We start from the raw sequence: 23,764 nt of genomic DNA, 5'->3' as shown, positions 1-23,764 counted from the left end.
GGTCTGCCACGTTGAGGAAAACTAAGCGGCCCTGAAAGAAACCACCGGGGCTCCAATTCGGTTTGGGGACTCCTGCTCGACGTCTCTCTAGGTGATGCGGAAACTGGACTTTAGGTCCAGCCCGAAGTAATGCAGAGAGTAGCCCCGAGCATTGCTAGGCATTGGGAACATCCGAAGTCACCCAGGTAGGCCTGCTGAGGGCAGTTCGGGGTTTGTGCCGTTCACCACATGCAGCACACACTGCATCCAAAAGTTTCATCGCAGAAGGCCGAACTGTGTTCCACGGGTCTCCCTTGGATGGTCAGAGAAGATAGGTGTATGTGCTGGGTGATCCAGTTGGTAATTGAGAAGCCTGGCAGAGGGCAGTCTTTTCCCCATTTGAAAGGTCGATAGTGGCGGCCTCAAGGCTGACTGAAAGACACTGCCCTTACCCGTCTTCTAGTCACCTCCAGGAGTGCCTCAGTGAAGACAGTGAGTTTTCTCCTACGAATCCAGGTGGTCTCCAGTGCCTTGCTGGGAGCTCATCCCACGCTTGCCCTAGCTAAAGTGTGAAGTCAAAGTGACCCCTAGCCTCAAGGGAAGCGCGAGCGCTTCCTATCAGCCAAGTTGGGTGGGCAGCCACCTCCATGAACCCTGACGCCATAGAGTGCTTTAACTCCTCTGCGGCTTTGCGTAGGCCTAAGAGAGTCGCGTGTGAATTCCTTCTGAGGGAGAGCATGTGCGCTGGGAGTCCCCGTTTTGTTTTCCGAGCCACACAACACAGGACAGACTGCTGGGGTCAGCTCTTGCTACGCAGAGCGAAGGGCAGTGAACTGCTTCTCGCTTGCAGAGCTTGATGTCTACGGCTCTAAGGCAGCCCCGGGACCAAGTTTTGGCCAGTATTACATTCAGCGTGGCTCTCCCTCTGTGGAGGCCCTCCGAACGGCACTGAGAGAATCCCTGAGCCTAAAGTGCATCCTGGCAACCCTTAACCTGTCATCTCACTATTGTGACGCAAGGTACACTGCAGGTGCAGCCTGACAGAAAGTACAGAAAAGCCGGTACGACTCTGAGGCATTTGGACGAGGCAAGGTCCCCTCGGCCTGACTAAGTCATTAAGCGGGTGCTGCTCCTCGTGGCACGCAGAACACCCCCCGTCCAACGAAGTGGGATCCTAGAAAGGCCCAGTGTTGCTGAAAGTCTCCAGGTGTCAGTCAGCGAGTGCTGGCAAATGCGTCGTGGGCTCAAGTTGGCACTGGGAGGATGTGGGAGAAGCCCGACTTTCCCCCTTTGGAAAGCCACTTCGTTGCAGCTTCCAAGCCGCCTGCTACTATTCACTCCACAGATTCCTCTGAGGAGCGGTGAGTTTTTCCAAAAGAAACCAGGTGCTTGCGATTCCTTCCGGGGAGCTCACCCCCAGGAGCATACTGTAGCTAAGGTGCCCACTAAATGTGACCTCTAGTCTCGAGGTAAGGTGCACATTTTCCCATTCCCAGAGATAGGGGCGCCCCGGTTTCCAGGAGGTCTTAGTCAGTGGACGGCTTTAGCTTTAGTATGCCTCACAGCGCTCAAGACTCTCACGTGGGCACTTCTTTCCAAGGAAGTACACTGCGTACCCAAAGCCTTCTGAGCACAAGCAAGGGATACACAGCTCTGGGCACATCCCTCCCTATGCAGTTGGAAGGGCCGGGAACTAAGGTGTTCTCTGAGGCGAGCGTCCCACAGCTTTGAAACAGCCCCAGGAACGCGGTTCTTGGCAGGGTTTCGTTCCCTGCGGGTCTGCCACGTTGAGGAAAACTAAGCGGCCCTGAAAGAAACCACCGGGGCTCCAATTCGGTTTGGGGACTCCTGCTCGACGTCTCTCTAGGTGATGCGGAAACTGGACTTTAGGTCCAGCCCGAAGTAATGCAGAGAGTAGCCCCGAGCATTGCTAGGCATTGGGAACATCCGAAGTCACCCAGGTAGGCCTGCTGAGGGCAGTTCGGGGTTTGTGCCGTTCACCACATGCAGCACACACTGCATCCAAAAGTTTCATCGCAGAAGGCCGAACTGTGTTCCACGGGTCTCCCTTGGATTGTCAGAGAAGATAGGTGTATGTGCTGGGTGATCCAGTTGGTAATTGAGAAGCCTGGCAGAGGGCAGTCTTTTCCCCATTTGAAAGGTCGATAGTGGCGGCCTCAAGGCTGACTGAAAGACACTGCCCTTACCCGTCTTCTAGTCACCTCCAGGAGTGCCTCAGTGAAGACAGTGAGTTTTCTCCTACGAATCCAGGTGGTCTCCAGTGCCTTGCTGGGAGCTCATCCCACGCTTGCCCTAGCTAAAGTGTGAAGTCAAAGTGACCCCTAGCCTCAAGGGAAGCGCGAGCGCTTCCTATCAGCCAAGTTGGGTGGGCAGCCACCTCCATGAACCCTGACGCCATAGAGTGCTTTAACTCCTCTGCGGCTTTGCGTAGGCCTAAGAGAGTCGCGTGTGAATTCCTTCTGAGGGAGAGCATGTGCGCTGGGAGTCCCCGTTTTGTTTTCCGAGCCACACAACACAGGACAGACTGCTGGGGTCAGCTCTTGCTACGCAGAGCGAAGGGCAGTGAACTGCTTCTCGCTTGCAGAGCTTGATGTCTACGGCTCTAAGGCAGCCCCGGGACCAAGTTTTGGCCAGTATTACATTCAGCGTGGCTCTCCCTCTGTGGAGGCCCTCCGAACGGCACTGAGAGAATCCCTGAGCCTAAAGTGCATCCTGGCAACCCTTAACCTGTCATCTCACTATTGTGACGCAAGGTACACTGCAGGTGCAGCCTGACAGAAAGTACAGAAAAGCCGGTACGACTCTGAGGCATTTGGACGAGGCAAGGTCCCCTCGGCCTGACTAAGTCATTAAGCGGGTGCTGCTCCTCGTGGCACGCAGAACACCCCCCGTCCAACGAAGTGGGATCCTAGAAAGGCCCAGTGTTGCTGAAAGTCTCCAGGTGTCAGTCAGCGAGTGCTGGCAAATGCGTCGTGGGCTCAAGTTGGCACTGGGAGGATGTGGGAGAAGCCCGACTTTCCCCCTTTGGAAAGCCACTTCGTTGCAGCTTCCAAGCCGCCTGCTACTATTCACTCCACAGATTCCTCTGAGGAGCGGTGAGTTTTTCCAAAAGAAACCAGGTGCTTGCGATTCCTTCCGGGGAGCTCACCCCCAGGAGCATACTGTAGCTAAGGTGCCCACTAAATGTGACCTCTAGTCTCGAGGTAAGGTGCACATTTTCCCATTCCCAGAGATAGGGGCGCCCCGGTTTCCAGGAGGTCTTAGTCAGTGGACGGCTTTAGCTTTAGTATGCCTCACAGCGCTCAAGACTCTCACGTGGGCACTTCTTTCCAAGGAAGTACACTGCGTACCCAAAGCCTTCTGAGCACAAGCAAGGGATACACAGCTCTGGGCACATCCCTCCCTATGCAGTTGGAAGGGCCGGGAACTAAGGTGTTCTCTGAGGCGAGCGTCCCACAGCTTTGAAACAGCCCCAGGAACGCGGTTCTTGGCAGGGTTTCGTTCCCTGCGGGTCTGCCACGTTGAGGAAAACTAAGCGGCCCTGAAAGAAACCACCGGGGCTCCAATTCGGTTTGGGGACTCCTGCTCGACGTCTCTCTAGGTGATGCGGAAACTGGACTTTAGGTCCAGCCCGAAGTAATGCAGAGAGTAGCCCCGAGCATTGCTAGGCATTGGGAACATCCGAAGTCACCCAGGTAGGCCTGCTGAGGGCAGTTCGGGGTTTGTGCCGTTCACCACATGCAGCACACACTGCATCCAAAAGTTTCATCGCAGAAGGCCGAACTGTGTTCCACGGGTCTCCCTTGGATGGTCAGAGAAGATAGGTGTATGTGCTGGGTGATCCAGTTGGTAATTGAGAAGCCTGGCAGAGGGCAGTCTTTTCCCCATTTGAAAGGTCGATAGTGGCGGCCTCAAGGCTGACTGAAAGACACTGCCCTTACCCGTCTTCTAGTCACCTCCAGGAGTGCCTCAGTGAAGACAGTGAGTTTTCTCCTACGAATCCAGGTGGTCTCCAGTGCCTTGCTGGGAGCTCATCCCACGCTTGCCCTAGCTAAAGTGTGAAGTCAAAGTGACCCCTAGCCTCAAGGGAAGCGCGAGCGCTTCCTATCAGCCAAGTTGGGTGGGCAGCCACCTCCATGAACCCTGACGCCATAGAGTGCTTTAACTCCTCTGCGGCTTTGCGTAGGCCTAAGAGAGTCGCGTGTGAATTCCTTCTGAGGGAGAGCATGTGCGCTGGGAGTCCCCGTTTTGTTTTCCGAGCCACACAACACAGGACAGACTGCTGGGGTCAGCTCTTGCTACGCAGAGCGAAGGGCAGTGAACTGCTTCTCGCTTGCAGAGCTTGATGTCTACGGCTGTAAGGCAGCCCCGGGACAAAGTTTTGGCCAGTATTACATTCAGCGTGGCTCTCCCTCTGTGGAGGCCCTCCGAACGGCACTGAGAGAATCCCTGAGCCTAAAGTGCATCCTGGCAACCCTTAACCTGTCATCTCACTATTGTGACGCAAGGTACACTGCAGGTGCAGCCTGACAGAAAGTACAGAAAAGCCGGTACGACTCTGAGGCATTTGGACGAGGCAAGGTCCCCTCGGCCTGACTAAGTCATTAAGCGGGTGCTGCTCCTCGTGGCACGCAGAACACCCCCCGTCCAACGAAGTGGGATCCTAGAAAGGCCCAGTGTTGCTGAAAGTCTCCAGGTGTCAGTCAGCGAGTGCTGGCAAATGCGTCGTGGGCTCAAGTTGGCACTGGGAGGATGTGGGAGAAGCCCGACTTTCCCCCTTTGGAAAGCCACTTCGTTGCAGCTTCCAAGCCGCCTGCTACTATTCACTCCACAGATTCCTCTGAGGAGCGGTGAGTTTTTCCAAAAGAAACCAGGTGCTTGCGATTCCTTCCGGGGAGCTCACCCCCAGGAGCATACTGTAGCTAAGGTGCCCACTAAATGTGACCTCTAGTCTCGAGGTAAGGTGCACATTTTCCCATTCCCAGAGATAGGGGCGCCCCGGTTTCCAGGAGGTCTTAGTCAGTGGACGGCTTTAGCTTTAGTATGCCTCACAGCGCTCAAGACTCTCACGTGGGCACTTCTTTCCAAGGAAGTACACTGCGTACCCAAAGCCTTCTGAGCACAAGCAAGGGATACACAGCTCTGGGCACATCCCTCCCTATGCAGTTGGAAGGGCCGGGAACTAAGGTGTTCTCTGAGGCGAGCGTCCCACAGCTTTGAAACAGCCCCAGGAACGCGGTTCTTGGCAGGGTTTCGTTCCCTGCGGGTCTGCCACGTTGAGGAAAACTAAGCGGCCCTGAAAGAAACCACCGGGGCTCCAATTCGGTTTGGGGACTCCTGCTCGACGTCTCTCTAGGTGATGCGGAAACTGGACTTTAGGTCCAGCCCGAAGTAATGCAGAGAGTAGCCCCGAGCATTGCTAGGCATTGGGAACATCCGAAGTCACCCAGGTAGGCCTGCTGAGGGCAGTTCGGGGTTTGTGCCGTTCACCACATGCAGCACACACTGCATCCAAAAGTTTCATCGCAGAAGGCCGAACTGTGTTCCACGGGTCTCCCTTGGATGGTCAGAGAAGATAGGTGTATGTGCTGGGTGATCCAGTTGGTAATTGAGAAGCCTGGCAGAGGGCAGTCTTTTCCCCATTTGAAAGGTCGATAGTGGCGGCCTCAAGGCTGACTGAAAGACACTGCCCTTACCCGTCTTCTAGTCACCTCCAGGAGTGCCTCAGTGAAGACAGTGAGTTTTCTCCTACGAATCCAGGTGGTCTCCAGTGCCTTGCTGGGAGCTCATCCCACGCTTGCCCTAGCTAAAGTGTGAAGTCAAAGTGACCCCTAGCCTCAAGGGAAGCGCGAGCGCTTCCTATCAGCCAAGTTGGGTGGGCAGCCACCTCCATGAACCCTGACGCCATAGAGTGCTTTAACTCCTCTGCGGCTTTGCGTAGGCCTAAGAGAGTCGCGTGTGAATTCCTTCTGAGGGAGAGCATGTGCGCTGGGAGTCCCCGTTTTGTTTTCCGAGCCACACAACACAGGACAGACTGCTGGGGTCAGCTCTTGCTACGCAGAGCGAAGGGCAGTGAACTGCTTCTCGCTTGCAGAGCTTGATGTCTACGGCTCTAAGGCAGCCCCGGGACCAAGTTTTGGCCAGTATTACATTCAGCGTGGCTCTCCCTCTGTGGAGGCCCTCCGAACGGCACTGAGAGAATCCCTGAGCCTAAAGTGCATCCTGGCAACCCTTAACCTGTCATCTCACTATTGTGACGCAAGGTACACTGCAGGTGCAGCCTGACAGAAAGTACAGAAAAGCCGGTACGACTCTGAGGCATTTGGACGAGGCAAGGTCCCCTCGGCCTGACTAAGTCATTAAGCGGGTGCTGCTCCTCGTGGCACGCAGAACACCCCCCGTCCAACGAAGTGGGATCCTAGAAAGGCCCAGTGTTGCTGAAAGTCTCCAGGTGTCAGTCAGCGAGTGCTGGCAAATGCGTCGTGGGCTCAAGTTGGCACTGGGAGGATGTGGGAGAAGCCCGACTTTCCCCCTTTGGAAAGCCACTTCGTTGCAGCTTCCAAGCCGCCTGCTACTATTCACTCCACAGATTCCTCTGAGGAGCGGTGAGTTTTTCCAAAAGAAACCAGGTGCTTGCGATTCCTTCCGGGGAGCTCACCCCCAGGAGCATACTGTAGCTAAGGTGCCCACTAAATGTGACCTCTAGTCTCGAGGTAAGGTGCACATTTTCCCATTCCCAGAGATAGGGGCGCCCCGGTTTCCAGGAGGTCTTAGTCAGTGGACGGCTTTAGCTTTAGTATGCCTCACAGCGCTCAAGACTCTCACGTGGGCACTTCTTTCCAAGGAAGTACACTGCGTACCCAAAGCCTTCTGAGCACAAGCAAGGGATACACAGCTCTGGGCACATCCCTCCCTATGCAGTTGGAAGGGCCGGGAACTAAGGTGTTCTCTGAGGCGAGCGTCCCACAGCTTTGAAACAGCCCCAGGAACGCGGTTCTTGGCAGGGTTTCGTTCCCTGCGGGTCTGCCACGTTGAGGAAAACTAAGCGGCCCTGAAAGAAACCACCGGGGCTCCAATTCGGTTTGGGGACTCCTGCTCGACGTCTCTCTAGGTGATGCGGAAACTGGACTTTAGGTCCAGCCCGAAGTAATGCAGAGAGTAGCCCCGAGCATTGCTAGGCATTGGGAACATCCGAAGTCACCCAGGTAGGCCTGCTGAGGGCAGTTCGGGGTTTGTGCCGTTCACCACATGCAGCACACACTGCATCCAAAAGTTTCATCGCAGAAGGCCGAACTGTGTTCCACGGGTCTCCCTTGGATTGTCAGAGAAGATAGGTGTATGTGCTGGGTGATCCAGTTGGTAATTGAGAAGCCTGGCAGAGGGCAGTCTTTTCCCCATTTGAAAGGTCGATAGTGGCGGCCTCAAGGCTGACTGAAAGACACTGCCCTTACCCGTCTTCTAGTCACCTCCAGGAGTGCCTCAGTGAAGACAGTGAGTTTTCTCCTACGAATCCAGGTGGTCTCCAGTGCCTTGCTGGGAGCTCATCCCACGCTTGCCCTAGCTAAAGTGTGAAGTCAAAGTGACCCCTAGCCTCAAGGGAAGCGCGAGCGCTTCCTATCAGCCAAGTTGGGTGGGCAGCCACCTCCATGAACCCTGACGCCATAGAGTGCTTTAACTCCTCTGCGGCTTTGCGTAGGCCTAAGAGAGTCGCGTGTGAATTCCTTCTGAGGGAGAGCATGTGCGCTGGGAGTCCCCGTTTTGTTTTCCGAGCCACACAACACAGGACAGACTGCTGGGGTCAGCTCTTGCTACGCAGAGCGAAGGGCAGTGAACTGCTTCTCGCTTGCAGAGCTTGATGTCTACGGCTCTAAGGCAGCCCCGGGACCAAGTTTTGGCCAGTATTACATTCAGCGTGGCTCTCCCTCTGTGGAGGCCCTCCGAACGGCACTGAGAGAATCCCTGAGCCTAAAGTGCATCCTGGCAACCCTTAACCTGTCATCTCACTATTGTGACGCAAGGTACACTGCAGGTGCAGCCTGACAGAAAGTACAGAAAAGCCGGTACGACTCTGAGGCATTTGGACGAGGCAAGGTCCCCTCGGCCTGACTAAGTCATTAAGCGGGTGCTGCTCCTCGTGGCACGCAGAACACCCCCCGTCCAACGAAGTGGGATCCTAGAAAGGCCCAGTGTTGCTGAAAGTCTCCAGGTGTCAGTCAGCGAGTGCTGGCAAATGCGTCGTGGGCTCAAGTTGGCACTGGGAGAATGTGGGAGAAGCCCGACTTTCCCCCTTTGGAAAGCCACTTCGTTGCAGCTTCCAAGCCGCCTGCTACTATTCACTCCACAGATTCCTCTGAGGAGCGGTGAGTTTTTCCAAAAGAAACCAGGTGCTTGCGATTCCTTCCGGGGAGCTCACCCCCAGGAGCATACTGTAGCTAAGGTGCCCACTAAATGTGACCTCTAGTCTCGAGGTAAGGTGCACATTTTCCCATTCCCAGAGATAGGGGCGCCCCGGTTTCCAGGAGGTCTTAGTCAGTGGACGGCTTTAGCTTTAGTATGCCTCACAGCGCTCAAGACTCTCACGTGGGCACTTCTTTCCAAGGAAGTACACTGCGTACCCAAAGCCTTCTGAGCACAAGCAAGGGATACACAGCTCTGGGCACATCCCTCCCTATGCAGTTGGAAGGGCCGGGAACTAAGGTGTTCTCTGAGGCGAGCGTCCCACAGCTTTGAAACAGCCCCAGGAACGCGGTTCTTGGCAGGGTTTCGTTCCCTGCGGGTCTGCCACGTTGAGGAAAACTAAGCGGCCCTGAAAGAAACCACCGGGGCTCCAATTCGGTTTGGGGACTCCTGCTCGACGTCTCTCTAGGTGATGCGGAAACTGGACTTTAGGTCCAGCCCGAAGTAATGCAGAGAGTAGCCCCGAGCATTGCTAGGCATTGGGAACATCCGAAGTCACCCAGGTAGGCCTGCTGAGGGCAGTTCGGGGTTTGTGCCGTTCACCACATGCAGCACACACTGCATCCAAAAGTTTCATCGCAGAAGGCCGAACTGTGTTCCACGGGTCTCCCTTGGATGGTCAGAGAAGATAGGTGTATGTGCTGGGTGATCCAGTTGGTAATTGAGAAGCCTGGCAGAGGGCAGTCTTTTCCCCATTTGAAAGGTCGATAGTGGCGGCCTCAAGGCTGACTGAAAGACACTGCCCTTACCCGTCTTCTAGTCACCTCCAGGAGTGCCTCAGTGAAGACAGTGAGTTTTCTCCTACGAATCCAGGTGGTCTCCAGTGCCTTGCTGGGAGCTCATCCCACGCTTGCCCTAGCTAAAGTGTGAAGTCAAAGTGACCCCTAGCCTCAAGGGAAGCGCGAGCGCTTCCTATCAGCCAAGTTGGGTGGGCAGCCACCTCCATGAACCCTGACGCCATAGAGTGCTTTAACTCCTCTGCGGCTTTGCGTAGGCCTAAGAGAGTCGCGTGTGAATTCCTTCTGAGGGAGAGCATGTGCGCTGGGAGTCCCCGTTTTGTTTTCCGAGCCACACAACACAGGACAGACTGCTGGGGTCAGCTCTTGCTACGCAGAGCGAAGGGCAGTGAACTGCTTCTCGCTTGCAGAGCTTGATGTCTACGGCTGTAAGGCAGCCCCGGGACAAAGTTTTGGCCAGTATTACATTCAGCGTGGCTCTCCCTCTGTGGAGGCCCTCTGAACGGCACTGAGAGAATCCCTGAGCCTAAAGTGCATCCTGGCAACCCTTAACCTGTCATCTCACTATTGTGACGCAAGGTACACTGCAGGTGCAGCCTGACAGAAAGTACAGAAAAGCCGGTACGACTCTGAGGCATTTGGACGAGGCAAGGTCCCCTCGGCCTGACTAAGTCATTAAGCGGGTGCTGCTCCTCGTGGCACGCAGAACACCCCCCGTCCAACGAAGTGGGATCCTAGAAAGGCCCAGTGTTGCTGAAAGTCTCCAGGTGTCAGTCAGCGAGTGCTGGCAAATGCGTCGTGGGCTCAAGTTGGCACTGGGAGGATGTGGGAGAAGCCCGACTTTCCCCCTTTGGAAAGCCACTTCGTTGCAGCTTCCAAGCCGCCTGCTACTATTCACTCCACAGATTCCTCTGAGGAGCGGTGAGTTTTTCCAAAAGAAACCAGGTGCTTGCGATTCCTTCCGGGGAGCTCACCCCCAGGAGCATACTGTAGCTAAGGTGCCCACTAAATGTGACCTCTAGTCTCGAGGTAAGGTGCACATTTTCCCATTCCCAGAGATAGGGGCGCCCCGGTTTCCAGGAGGTCTTAGTCAGTGGACGGCTTTAGCTTTAGTATGCCTCACAGCGCTCAAGACTCTCACGTGGGCACTTCTTTCCAAGGAAGTACACTGCGTACCCAAAGCCTTCTGAGCACAAGCAAGGGATACACAGCTCTGGGCACATCCCTCCCTATGCAGTTGGAAGGGCCGGGAACTAAGGTGTTCTCTGAGGCGAGCGTCCCACAGCTTTGAAACAGCCCCAGGAACGCGGTTCTTGGCAGGGTTTCGTTCCCTGCGGGTCTGCCACGTTGAGGAAAACTAAGCGGCCCTGAAAGAAACCACCGGGGCTCCAATTCGGTTTGGGGACTCCTGCTCGACGTCTCTCTAGGTGATGCGGAAACTGGACTTTAGGTCCAGCCCGAAGTAATGCAGAGAGTAGCCCCGAGCATTGCTAGGCATTGGGAACATCCGAAGTCACCCAGGTAGGCCTGCTGAGGGCAGTTCGGGGTTTGTGCCGTTCACCACATGCAGCACACACTGCATCCAAAAGTTTCATCGCAGAAGGCCGAACTGTGTTCCACGGGTCTCCCTTGGATGGTCAGAGAAGATAGGTGTATGTGCTGGGTGATCCAGTTGGTAATTGAGAAGCCTGGCAGAGGGCAGTCTTTTCCCCATTTGAAAGGTCGATAGTGGCGGCCTCAAGGCTGACTGAAAGACACTGCCCTTACCCGTCTTCTAGTCACCTCCAGGAGTGCCTCAGTGAAGACAGTGAGTTTTCTCCTACGAATCCAGGTGGTCTCCAGTGCCTTGCTGGGAGCTCATCCCACGCTTGCCCTAGCTAAAGTGTGAAGTCAAAGTGACCCCTAGCCTCAAGGGAAGCGCGAGCGCTTCCTATCAGCCAAGTTGGGTGGGCAGCCACCTCCATGAACCCTGACGCCATAGAGTGCTTTAACTCCTCTGCGGCTTTGCGTAGGCCTAAGAGAGTCGCGTGTGAATTCCTTCTGAGGGAGAGCATGTGCGCTGGGAGTCCCCGTTTTCTTTTCCGAGCCACACAACACAGGACAGACTGCTGGGGTCAGCTCTTGCTACGCAGAGCGAAGGGCAGTGAACTGCTTCTCGCTTGCAGAGCTTGATGTCTACGGCTGTAAGGCAGCCCCGGGACAAAGTTTTGGCCAGTATTACATTCAGCGTGGCTCTCCCTCTGTGGAGGCCCTCCGAACGGCACTGAGAGAATCCCTGAGCCTAAAGTGCATCCTGGCAACCCTTAACCTGTCATCTCACTATTGTGACGCAAGGTACACTGCAGGTGCAGCCTGACAGAAAGTACAGAAAAGCCGGTACGACTCTGAGGCATTTGGACGAGGCAAGGTCCCCTCGGCCTGACTAAGTCATTAAGCGGGTGCTGCTCCTCGTGGCACGCAGAACACCCCCCGTCCAACGAAGTGGGATCCTAGAAAGGCCCAGTGTTGCTGAAAGTCTCCAGGTGTCAGTCAGCGAGTGCTGGCAAATGCGTCGTGGGCTCAAGTTGGCACTGGGAGGATGTGGGAGAAGCCCGACTTTCCCCCTTTGGAAAGCCACTTCGTTGCAGCTTCCAAGCCGCCTGCTACTATTCACTCCACAGATTCCTCTGAGGAGCGGTGACTTTTTCCAAAAGAAACCAGGTGCTTGCGATTCCTTCCGGGGAGCTCACCCCCAGGAGCATACTGTAGCTAAGGTGCCCACTAAATGTGACCTCTAGTCTCGAGGTAAGGTGCACATTTTCCCATTCCCAGAGATAGGGGCGCCCCGGTTTCCAGGAGGTCTTAGTCAGTGGACGGCTTTAGCTTTAGTATGCCTCACAGCGCTCAAGACTCTCACGTGGGCACTTCTTTCCAAGGAAGTACACTGCGTACCCAAAGCCTTCTGAGCACAAGCAAGGGATACACAGCTCTGGGCACATCCCTCCCTATGCAGTTGGAAGGGCCGGGAACTAAGGTGTTCTCTGAGGCGAGCGTCCCACAGCTTTGAAACAGCCCCAGGAACGCGGTTCTTGGCAGGGTTTCGTTCCCTGCGGGTCTGCCACGTTGAGGAAAACTAAGCGGCCCTGAAAGAAACCACCGGGGCTCCAATTCGGTTTGGGGACTCCTGCTCGACGTCTCTCTAGGTGATGCGGAAACTGGACTTTAGGTCCAGCCCGAAGTAATGCAGAGAGTAGCCCCGAGCATTGCTAGGCATTGGGAACATCCGAAGTCACCCAGGTAGGCCTGCTGAGGGCAGTTCGGGGTTTGTGCCGTTCACCACATGCAGCACACACTGCATCCAAAAGTTTCATCGCAGAAGGCCGAACTGTGTTCCACGGGTCTCCCTTGGATTGTCAGAGAAGATAGGTGTATGTGCTGGGTGATCCAGTTGGTAATTGAGAAGCCTGGCAGAGGGCAGTCTTTTCCCCATTTGAAAGGTCGATAGTGGCGGCCTCAAGGCTGACTGAAAGACACTGCCCTTACCCGTCTTCTAGTCACCTCCAGGAGTGCCTCAGTGAAGACAGTGAGTTTTCTCCTACGAATCCAGGTGGTCTCCAGTGCCTTGCTGGGAGCTCATCCCACGCTTGCCCTAGCTAAAGTGTGAAGTCAAAGTGACCCCTAGCCTCAAGGGAAGCGCGAGCGCTTCCTATCAGCCAAGTTGGGTGGGCAGCCACCTCCATGAACCCTGACGCCATAGAGTGCTTTAACTCCTCTGCGGCTTTGCGTAGGCCTAAGAGAGTCGCGTGTGAATTCCTTCTGAGGGAGAGCATGTGCGCTGGGAGTCCCCGTTTTGTTTTCCGAGCCACACAACACAGGACAGACTGCTGGGGTCAGCTCTTGCTACGCAGAGCGAAGGGCAGTGAACTGCTTCTCGCTTGCAGAGCTTGATGTCTACAGCTGTAAGGCAGCCCCGGGACAAAGTTTTGGCCAGTATTACATTCAGCGTGGCTCTCCCTCTGTGGAGGCCCTCCGAACGGCACTGAGAGAATCCCTGAGCCTAAAGTGCATCCTGGCAACCCTTAACCTGTCATCTCACTATTGTGACGCAAGGTACACTGCAGGTGCAGCCTGACAGAAAGTACAGAAAAGCCGGTACGACTCTGAGGCATTTGGACGAGGCAAGGTCCCCTCGGCCTGACTAAGTCATTAAGCGGGTGCTGCTCCTCGTGGCACGCAGAACACCCCCCGTCCAACGAAGTGGGATCCTAGAAAGGCCCAGTGTTGCTGAAAGTCTCCAGGTGTCAGTCAGCGAGTGCTGGCAAATGCGTCGTGGGCTCAAGTTGGCACTGGGAGGATGTGGGAGAAGCCCGACTTTCCCCCTTTGGAAAGCCACTGCGTTGCAGCTTCCAAGCCGCCTGCTACTATTCACTCCACAGATTCCTCTGAGGAGCGGTGAGTTTTTCCAAAAGAAACCAGGTGCTTGCGATTCCTTCCGGGGAGCTCACCCCCAGGAGCATACTGTAGCTAAGGTGCCCACTAAATGTGACCTCTAGTCTCGAGGTAAGGTGCACATTTTCCCATTCCCAGAGATAGGGGCGCCCCGGTTTCCAGGAGGTCTTAGTCAGTGGACGGCTTTAGCTTTAGTATGCCTCACAGCGCTCAAGACTCTCACGTGGGCACTTCTTTCCAAGGAAGTACACTGCGTACCCAAAGCCTTCTGAGCACAAGCAAGGGATACACAGCTCTGGGCACATCCCTCCCTATGCAGTTGGAAGGGCCGGGAACTAAGGTGTTCTCTGAGGCGAGCGTCCCACAGCTTTGAAACAGCCCCAGGAACGCGGTTCTTGGCAGGGTTTCGTTCCCTGCGGGTCTGCCACGTTGAGGAAAACTAAGCGGCCCTGAAAGAAACCACCGGGGCTCCAATTCGGTTTGGGGACTCCTGCTCGACGTCTCTCTAGGTGATGCGGAAACTGGACTTTAGGTCCAGCCCGAAGTAATGCAGAGAGTAGCCCCGAGCATTGCTAGGCATTGGGAACATCCGAAGTCACCCAGGTAGGCCTGCTGAGGGCAGTTCGGGGTTTGTGCCGTTCACCACATGCAGCACACACTGCATCCAAAAGTTTCATCGCAGAAGGCCGAACTGTGTTCCACGGGTCTCCCTTGGATGGTCAGAGAAGATAGGTGTATGTGCTGGGTGATCCAGTTGGTAATTGAGAAGCCTGGCAGAGGGCAGTCTTTTCCCCATTTGAAAGGTCGATAGTGGCGGCCTCAAGGCTGACTGAAAGACACTGCCCTTACCCGTCTTCTAGTCACCTCCAGGAGTGCCTCAGTGAAGACAGTGAGTTTTCTCCTACGAATCCAGGTGGTCTCCAGTGCCTTGCTGGGAGCTCATCCCACGCTTGCCCTAGCTAAAGTGTGAAGTCAAAGTGACCCCTAGCCTCAAGGGAAGCGCGAGCGCTTCCTATCAGCCAAGTTGGGTGGGCAGCCACCTCCATGAACCCTGACGCCATAGAGTGCTTTAACTCCTCTGCGGCTTTGCGTAGGCCTAAGAGAGTCGCGTGTGAATTCCTTCTGAGGGAGAGCATGTGCGCTGGGAGTCCCCGTTTTGTTTTCCGAGCCACACAACACAGGACAGACTGCTGGGGTCAGCTCTTGCTACGCAGAGCGAAGGGCAGTGAACTGCTTCTCGCTTGCAGAGCTTGATGTCTACAGCTGTAAGGCAGCCCCGGGACAAAGTTTTGGCCAGTATTACATTCAGCGTGGCTCTCCCTCTGTGGAGGCCCTCCGAACGGCACTGAGAGAATCCCTGAGCCTAAAGTGCATCCTGGCAACCCTTAACCTGTCATCTCACTATTGTGACGCAAGGTACACTGCAGGTGCAGCCTGACAGAAAGTACAGAAAAGCCGGTACGACTCTGAGGCATTTGGACGAGGCAAGGTCCCCTCGGCCTGACTAAGTCATTAAGCGGGTGCTGCTCCTCGTGGCACGCAGAACACCCCCCGTCCAACGAAGTGGGATCCTAGAAAGGCCCAGTGTTGCTGAAAGTCTCCAGGTGTCAGTCAGCGAGTGCTGGCAAATGCGTCGTGGGCTCAAGTTGGCACTGGGAGGATGTGGGAGAAGCCCGACTTTCCCCCTTTGGAAAGCCACTGCGTTGCAGCTTCCAAGCCGCCTGCTACTATTCACTCCACAGATTCCTCTGAGGAGCGGTGAGTTTTTCCAAAAGAAACCAGGTGCTTGCGATTCCTTCCGGGGAGCTCACCCCCAGGAGCATACTGTAGCTAAGGTGCCCACTAAATGTGACCTCTAGTCTCGAGGTAAGGTGCACATTTTCCCATTCCCAGAGATAGGGGCGCCCCGGTTTCCAGGAGGTCTTAGTCAGTGGACGGCTTTAGCTTTAGTATGCCTCACAGCGCTCAAGACTCTCACGTGGGCACTTCTTTCCAAGGAAGTACACTGCGTACCCAAAGCCTTCTGAGCACAAGCAAGGGATACACAGCTCTGGGCACATCCCTCCCTATGCAGTTGGAAGGGCCGGGAACTAAGGTGTTCTCTGAGGCGAGCGTCCCACAGCTTTGAAACAGCCCCAGGAACGCGGTTCTTGGCAGGGTTTCGTTCCCTGCGGGTCTGCCACGTTGAGGAAAACTAAGCGGCCCTGAAAGAAACCACCGGGGCTCCAATTCGGTTTGGGGACTCCTGCTCGACGTCTCTCTAGGTGATGCGGAAACTGGACTTTAGGTCCAGCCCGAAGTAATGCAGAGAGTAGCCCCGAGCATTGCTAGGCATTGGGAACATCCGAAGTCACCCAGGTAGGCCTGCTGAGGGCAGTTCGGGGTTTGTGCCGTTCACCACATGCAGCACACACTGCATCCAAAAGTTTCATCGCAGAAGGCCGAACTGTGTTCCACGGGTCTCCCTTGGATTGTCAGAGAAGATAGGTGTATGTGCTGGGTGATCCAGTTGGTAATTGAGAAGCCTGGCAGAGGGCAGTCTTTTCCCCATTTGAAAGGTCGATAGTGGCGGCCTCAAGGCTGACTGAAAGACACTGCCCTTACCCGTCTTCTAGTCACCTCCAGGAGTGCCTCAGTGAAGACAGTGAGTTTTCTCCTACGAATCCAGGTGGTCTCCAGTGCCTTGCTGGGAGCTCATCCCACGCTTGCCCTAGCTAAAGTGTGAAGTCAAAGTGACCCCTAGCCTCAAGGGAAGCGCGAGCGCTTCCTATCAGCCAAGTTGGGTGGGCAGCCACCTCCATGAACCCTGACGCCATAGAGTGCTTTAACTCCTCTGCGGCTTTGCGTAGGCCTAAGAGAGTCGCGTGTGAATTCCTTCTGAGGGAGAGCATGTGCGCTGGGAGTCCCCGTTTTCTTTTCCGAGCCACACAACACAGGACAGACTGCTGGGGTCAGCTCTTGCTACGCAGAGCGAAGGGCAGTGAACTGCTTCTCGCTTGCAGAGCTTGATGTCTACAGCTGTAAGGCAGCCCCGGGACAAAGTTTTGGCCAGTATTACATTCAGCGTGGCTCTCCCTCTGTGGAGGCCCTCCGAACGGCACTGAGAGAATCCCTGAGCCTAAAGTGCATCCTGGCAACCCTTAACCTGTCATCTCACTATTGTGACGCAAGGTACACTGCAGGTGCAGCCTGACAGAAAGTACAGAAAAGCCGGTACGACTCTGAGGCATTTGGACGAGGCAAGGTCCCCTCGGCCTGACTAAGTCATTAAGCGGGTGCTGCTCCTCGTGGCACGCAGAACACCCCCCGTCCAACGAAGTGGGATCCTAGAAAGGCCCAGTGTTGCTGAAAGTCTCCAGGTGTCAGTCAGCGAGTGCTGGCAAATGCGTCGTGGGCTCAAGTTGGCACTGGGAGGATGTGGGAGAAGCCCGACTTTCCCCCTTTGGAAAGCCACTGCGTTGCAGCTTCCAAGCCGCCTGCTACTATTCACTCCACAGATTCCTCTGAGGAGCGGTGAGTTTTTCCAAAAGAAACCAGGTGCTTGCGATTCCTTCCGGGGAGCTCACCCCCAGGAGCATACTGTAGCTAAGGTGCCCACTAAATGTGACCTCTAGTCTCGAGGTAAGGTGCACATTTTCCCATTCCCAGAGATAGGGGCGCCCCGGTTTCCAGGAGGTCTTAGTCAGTGGACGGCTTTAGCTTTAGTATGCCTCACAGCGCTCAAGACTCTCACGTGGGCACTTCTTTCCAAGGAAGTACACTGCGTACCCAAAGCCTTCTGAGCACAAGCAAGGGATACACAGCTCTGGGCACATCCCTCCCTATGCAGTTGGAAGGGCCGGGAACTAAGGTGTTCTCTGAGGCGAGCGTCCCACAGCTTTGAAACAGCCCCAGGAACGCGGTTCTTGGCAGGGTTTCGTTCCCTGCGGGTCTGCCACGTTGAGGAAAACTAAGCGGCCCTGAAAGAAACCACCGGGGCTCCAATTCGGTTTGGGGACTCCTGCTCGACGTCTCTCTAGGTGATGCGGAAACTGGACTTTAGGTCCAGCCCGAAGTAATGCAGAGAGTAGCCCCGAGCATTGCTAGGCATTGGGAACATCCGAAGTCACCCAGGTAGGCCTGCTGAGGGCAGTTCGGGGTTTGTGCCGTTCACCACATGCAGCACACACTGCATCCAAAAGTTTCATCGCAGAAGGCCGAACTGTGTTCCACGGGTCTCCCTTGGATTGTCAGAGAAGATAGGTGTATGTGCTGGGTGATCCAGTTGGTAATTGAGAAGCCTGGCAGAGGGCAGTCTTTTCCCCATTTGAAAGGTCGATAGTGGCGGCCTCAAGGCTGACTGAAAGACACTGCCCTTACCCGTCTTCTAGTCACCTCCAGGAGTGCCTCAGTGAAGACAGTGAGTTTTCTCCTACGAATCCAGGTGGTCTCCAGTGCCTTGCTGGGAGCTCATCCCACGCTTGCCCTAGCTAAAGTGTGAAGTCAAAGTGACCCCTAGCCTCAAGGGAAGCGCGAGCGCTTCCTATCAGCCAAGTTGGGTGGGCAGCCACCTCCATGAACCCTGACGCCATAGAGTGCTTTAACTCCTCTGCGGCTTTGCGTAGGCCTAAGAGAGTCGCGTGTGAATTCCTTCTGAGGGAGAGCATGTGCGCTGGGAGTCCCCGTTTTGTTTTCCGAGCCACACAACACAGGACAGACTGCTGGGGTCAGCTCTTGCTACGCAGAGCGAAGGGCAGTGAACTGCTTCTCGCTTGCAGAGCTTGATGTCTACAGCTGTAAGGCAGCCCCGGGACAAAGTTTTGGCCAGTATTACATTCAGCGTGGCTCTCCCTCTGTGGAGGCCCTCCGAACGGCACTGAGAGAATCCCTGAGCCTAAAGTGCATCCTGGCAACCCTTAACCTGTCATCTCACTATTGTGACGCAAGGTACACTGCAGGTGCAGCCTGACAGAAAGTACAGAAAAGCCGGTACGACTCTGAGGCATTTGGACGAGGCAAGGTCCCCTCGGCCTGACTAAGTCATTAAGCGGGTGCTGCTCCTCGTGGCACGCAGAACACCCCCCGTCCAACGAAGTGGGATCCTAGAAAGGCCCAGTGTTGCTGAAAGTCTCCAGGTGTCAGTCAGCGAGTGCTGGCAAATGCGTCGTGGGCTCAAGTTGGCACTGGGAGGATGTGGGAGAAGCCCGACTTTCCCCCTTTGGAAAGCCACTGCGTTGCAGCTTCCAAGCCGCCTGCTACTATTCACTCCACAGATTCCTCTGAGGAGCGGTGAGTTTTTCCAAAAGAAACCAGGTGCTTGCGATTCCTTCCGGGGAGCTCACCCCCAGGAGCATACTGTAGCTAAGGTGCCCACTAAATGTGACCTCTAGTCTCGAGGTAAGGTGCACATTTTCCCATTCCCAGAGATAGGGGCGCCCCGGTTTCCAGGAGGTCTTAGTCAGTGGACGGCTTTAGCTTTAGTATGCCTCACAGCGCTCAAGACTCTCACGTGGGCACTTCTTTCCAAGGAAGTACACTGCGTACCCAAAGCCTTCTGAGCACAAGCAAGGGATACACAGCTCTGGGCACATCCCTCCCTATGCAGTTGGAAGGGCCGGGAACTAAGGTGTTCTCTGAGGCGAGCGTCCCACAGCTTTGAAACAGCCCCAGGAACGCGGTTCTTGGCAGGGTTTCGTTCCCTGCGGGTCTGCCACGTTGAGGAAAACTAAGCGGCCCTGAAAGAAACCACCGGGGCTCCAATTCGGTTTGGGGACTCCTGCTCGACGTCTCTCTAGGTGATGCGGAAACTGGACTTTAGGTCCAGCCCGAAGTAATGCAGAGAGTAGCCCCGAGCATTGCTAGGCATTGGGAACATCCGAAGTCACCCAGGTAGGCCTGCTGAGGGCAGTTCGGGGTTTGTGCCGTTCACCACATGCAGCACACACTGCATCCAAAAGTTTCATCGCAGAAGGCCGAACTGTGTTCCACGGGTCTCCCTTGGATTGTCAGAGAAGATAGGTGTATGTGCTGGGTGATCCAGTTGGTAATTGAGAAGCCTGGCAGAGGGCAGTCTTTTCCCCATTTGAAAGGTCGATAGTGGCGGCCTCAAGGCTGACTGAAAGACACTGCCCTTACCCGTCTTCTAGTCACCTCCAGGAGTGCCTCAGTGAAGACAGTGAGTTTTCTCCTACGAATCCAGGTGGTCTCCAGTGCCTTGCTGGGAGCTCATCCCACGCTTGCCCTAGCTAAAGTGTGAAGTCAAAGTGACCCCTAGCCTCAAGGGAAGCGCGAGCGCTTCCTATCAGCCAAGTTGGGTGGGCAGCCACCTCCATGAACCCTGACGCCATAGAGTGCTTTAACTCCTCTGCGGCTTTGCGTAGGCCTAAGAGAGTCGCGTGTGAATTCCTTCTGAGGGAGAGCATGTGCGCTGGGAGTCCCCGTTTTGTTTTCCGAGCCACACAACACAGGACAGACTGCTGGGGTCAGCTCTTGCTACGCAGAGCGAAGGGCAGTGAACTGCTTCTCGCTTGCAGAGCTTGATGTCTACAGCTGTAAGGCAGCCCCGGGACAAAGTTTTGGCCAGTATTACATTCAGCGTGGCTCTCCCTCTGTGGAGGCCCTCCGAACGGCACTGAGAGAATCCCTGAGCCTAAAGTGCATCCTGGCAACCCTTAACCTGTCATCTCACTATTGTGACGCAAGGTACACTGCAGGTGCAGCCTGACAGAAAGTACAGAAAAGCCGGTACGACTCTGAGGCATTTGGACGAGGCAAGGTCCCCTCGGCCTGACTAAGTCATTAAGCGGGTGCTGCTCCTCGTGGCACGCAGAACACCCCCCGTCCAACGAAGTGGGATCCTAGAAAGGCCCAGTGTTGCTGAAAGTCTCCAGGTGTCAGTCAGCGAGTGCTGGCAAATGCGTCGTGGGCTCAAGTTGGCACTGGGAGGATGTGGGAGAAGCCCGACTTTCCCCCTTTGGAAAGCCACTTCGTTGCAGCTTCCAAGCCGCCTGCTACCATTCACTCCACAGATTCCTCTGAGGAGCGGTGACTTTTTCCAAAAGAAACCAGGTGCTTGCGATTCCTTCCGGGGAGCTCACCCCCAGGAGCATACTGTAGCTAAGGTGCCCACTAAATGTGACCTCTAGTCTCGAGGTAAGGTGCACATTTTCCCATTCCCAGAGATAGGGGCGCCCCGGTTTCCAGGAGGTCTTAGTCAGTGGACGGCTTTAGCTTTAGTATGCCTCACAGCGCTCAAGACTCTCACGTGGGCACTTCTTTCCAAGGAAGTACACTGCGTACCCAAAGCCTTCTGAGCACAAGCAAGGGATACACAGCTCTGGGCACATCCCTCCCTATGCAGTTGGAAGGGCCGGGAACTAAGGTGTTCTCTGAGGCGAGCGTCCCACAGCTTTGAAACAGCCCCAGGAACGCGGTTCTTGGCAGGGTTTCGTTCCCTGCGGGTCTGCCACGTTGAGGAAAACTAAGCGGCCCTGAAAGAAACCACCGGGGCTCCAATTCGGTTTGGGGACTCCTGCTCGACGTCTCTCTAGGTGATGCGGAAACTGGACTTTAGGTCCAGCCCGAAGTAATGCAGAGAGTAGCCCCGAGCATTGCTAGGCATTGGGAACATCCGAAGTCACCCAGGTAGGCCTGCTGAGGGCAGTTCGGGGTTTGTGCCGTTCACCACATGCAGCACACACTGCATCCAAAAGTTTCATCGCAGAAGGCCGAACTGTGTTCCACGGGTCTCCCTTGGATTGTCAGAGAAGATAGGTGTATGTGCTGGGTGATCCAGTTGGTAATTGAGAAGCCTGGCAGAGGGCAGTCTTTTCCCCATTTGAAAGGTCGATAGTGGCGGCCTCAAGGCTGACTGAAAGACACTGCCCTTACCCGTCTTCTAGTCACCTCCAGGAGTGCCTCAGTGAAGACAGTGAGTTTTCTCCTACGAATCCAGGTGGTCTCCAGTGCCTTGCTGGGAGCTCATCCCACGCTTGCCCTAGCTAAAGTGTGAAGTCAAAGTGACCCCTAGCCTCAAGGGAAGCGCGAGCGCTTCCTATCAGCCAAGTTGGGTGGGCAGCCACCTCCATGAACCCTGACGCCATAGAGTGCTTTAACTCCTCTGCGGCTTTGCGTAGGCCTAAGAGAGTCGCGTGTGAATTCCTTCTGAGGGAGAGCATGTGCGCTGGGAGTCCCCGTTTTGTTTTCCGAGCCACACAACACAGGACAGACTGCTGGGGTCAGCTCTTGCTACGCAGAGCGAAGGGCAGTGAACTGCTTCTCGCTTGCAGAGCTTGATGTCTACAGCTGTAAGGCAGCCCCGGGACAAAGTTTTGGCCAGTATTACATTCAGCGTGGCTCTCCCTCTGTGGAGGCCCTCCGAACGGCACTGAGAGAATCCCTGAGCCTAAAGTGCATCCTGGCAACCCTTAACCTGTCATCTCACTATTGTGACGCAAGGTACACTGCAGGTGCAGCCTGACAGAAAGTACAGAAAAGCCGGTACGACTCTGAGGCATTTGGACGAGGCAAGGTCCCCTCGGCCTGACTAAGTCATTAAGCGGGTGCTGCTCCTCGTGGCACGCAGAACACCCCCCGTCCAACGAAGTGGGATCCTAGAAAGGCCCAGTGTTGCTGAAAGTCTCCAGGTGTCAGTCAGCGAGTGCTGGCAAATGCGTCGTGGGCTCAAGTTGGCACTGGGAGGATGTGGGAGAAGCCCGACTTTCCCCCTTTGGAAAGCCACTTCGTTGCAGCTTCCAAGCCGCCTGCTACCATTCACTCCACAGATTCCTCTGAGGAGCGGTGACTTTTTCCAAAAGAAACCAGGTGCTTGCGATTCCTTCCGGGGAGCTCACCCCCAGGAGCATACTGTAGCTAAGGTGCCCACTAAATGTGACCTCTAGTCTCGAGGTAAGGTGCACATTTTCCCATTCCCAGAGATAGGGGCGCCCCGGTTTCCAGGAGGTCTTAGTCAGTGGACGGCTTTAGCTTTAGTATGCCTCACAGCGCTCAAGACTCTCACGTGGGCACTTCTTTCCAAGGAAGTACACTGCGTACCCAAAGCCTTCTGAGCACAAGCAAGGGATACACAGCTCTGGGCACATCCCTCCCTATGCAGTTGGAAGGGCCGGGAACTAAGGTGTTCTCTGAGGCGAGCGTCCCACAGCTTTGAAACAGCCCCAGGAACGCGGTTCTTGGCAGGGTTTCGTTCCCTGCGGGTCTGCCACGTTGAGGAAAACTAAGCGGCCCTGAAAGAAACCACCGGGGCTCCAATTCGGTTTGGGGACTCCTGCTCGACGTCTCTCTAGGTGATGCGGAAACTGGACTTTAGGTCCAGCCCGAAGTAATGCAGAGAGTAACCCCGAGCATTGCTAGGCATTGGGAACATCCGAAGTCACCCAGGTAGGCCTGCTGAGGGCAGTTCGGGGTTTGTGCCGTTCACCACATGCAGCACACACTGCATCCAAAAGTTTCATCGCAGAAGGCCGAACTGTGTTCCACGGGTCTCCCTTGGATTGTCAGAGAAGATAGGTGTATGTGCTGGGTGATCCAGTTGGTAGTTGAGAAGCCTGGCAGAGGGCAGTCTTTTCCCCATTTGAAAGGTCGATAGTGGCGGCCTCAAGGCTGACTGAAAGACACTGCCCTTACCCGTCTTCTAGTCACCTCCAGGAGTGCCTCAGTGAAGACAGTGAGTTTTCTCCTACGAATCCAGGTGGTCTCCAGTGCCTTGCTGGGAGCTCATCCCACGCTTGCCCTAGCTAAAGTGTGAAGTCAAAGTGACCCCTAGCCTCAAGGGAAGCGCGAGCGCTTCCTATCAGCCAAGTTGGGTGGGCAGCCACCTCCATGAACCCTGACGCCATAGAGTGCTTTAACTCCTCTGCGGCTTTGCGTAGGCCTAAGAGAGTCGCGTGTGAATTCCTTCTGAGGGAGAGCATGTGCGCTGGGAGTCCCCGTTTTGTTTTCCGAGCCACACAACACAGGACAGACTGCTGGGGTCAGCTCTTGCTACGCAGAGCGAAGGGCAGTGAACTGCTTCTCGCTTGCAGAGCTTGATGTCTACAGCTGTAAGGCAGCCCCGGGACAAAGTTTTGGCCAGTATTACATTCAGCGTGGCTCTCCCTCTGTGGAGGCCCTCCGAACGGCACTGAGAGAATCCCTGAGCCTAA

The sequence above is a fragment of the Mesoplodon mirus genome (genome assembly GCF_964341445.2).
Source record: "Mesoplodon mirus genome assembly, chromosome: 4".
Taxonomy (NCBI): Eukaryota; Metazoa; Chordata; class Mammalia; order Artiodactyla; family Ziphiidae; genus Mesoplodon; species Mesoplodon mirus.
This window is presented reverse-complemented; position numbering follows the sequence as displayed.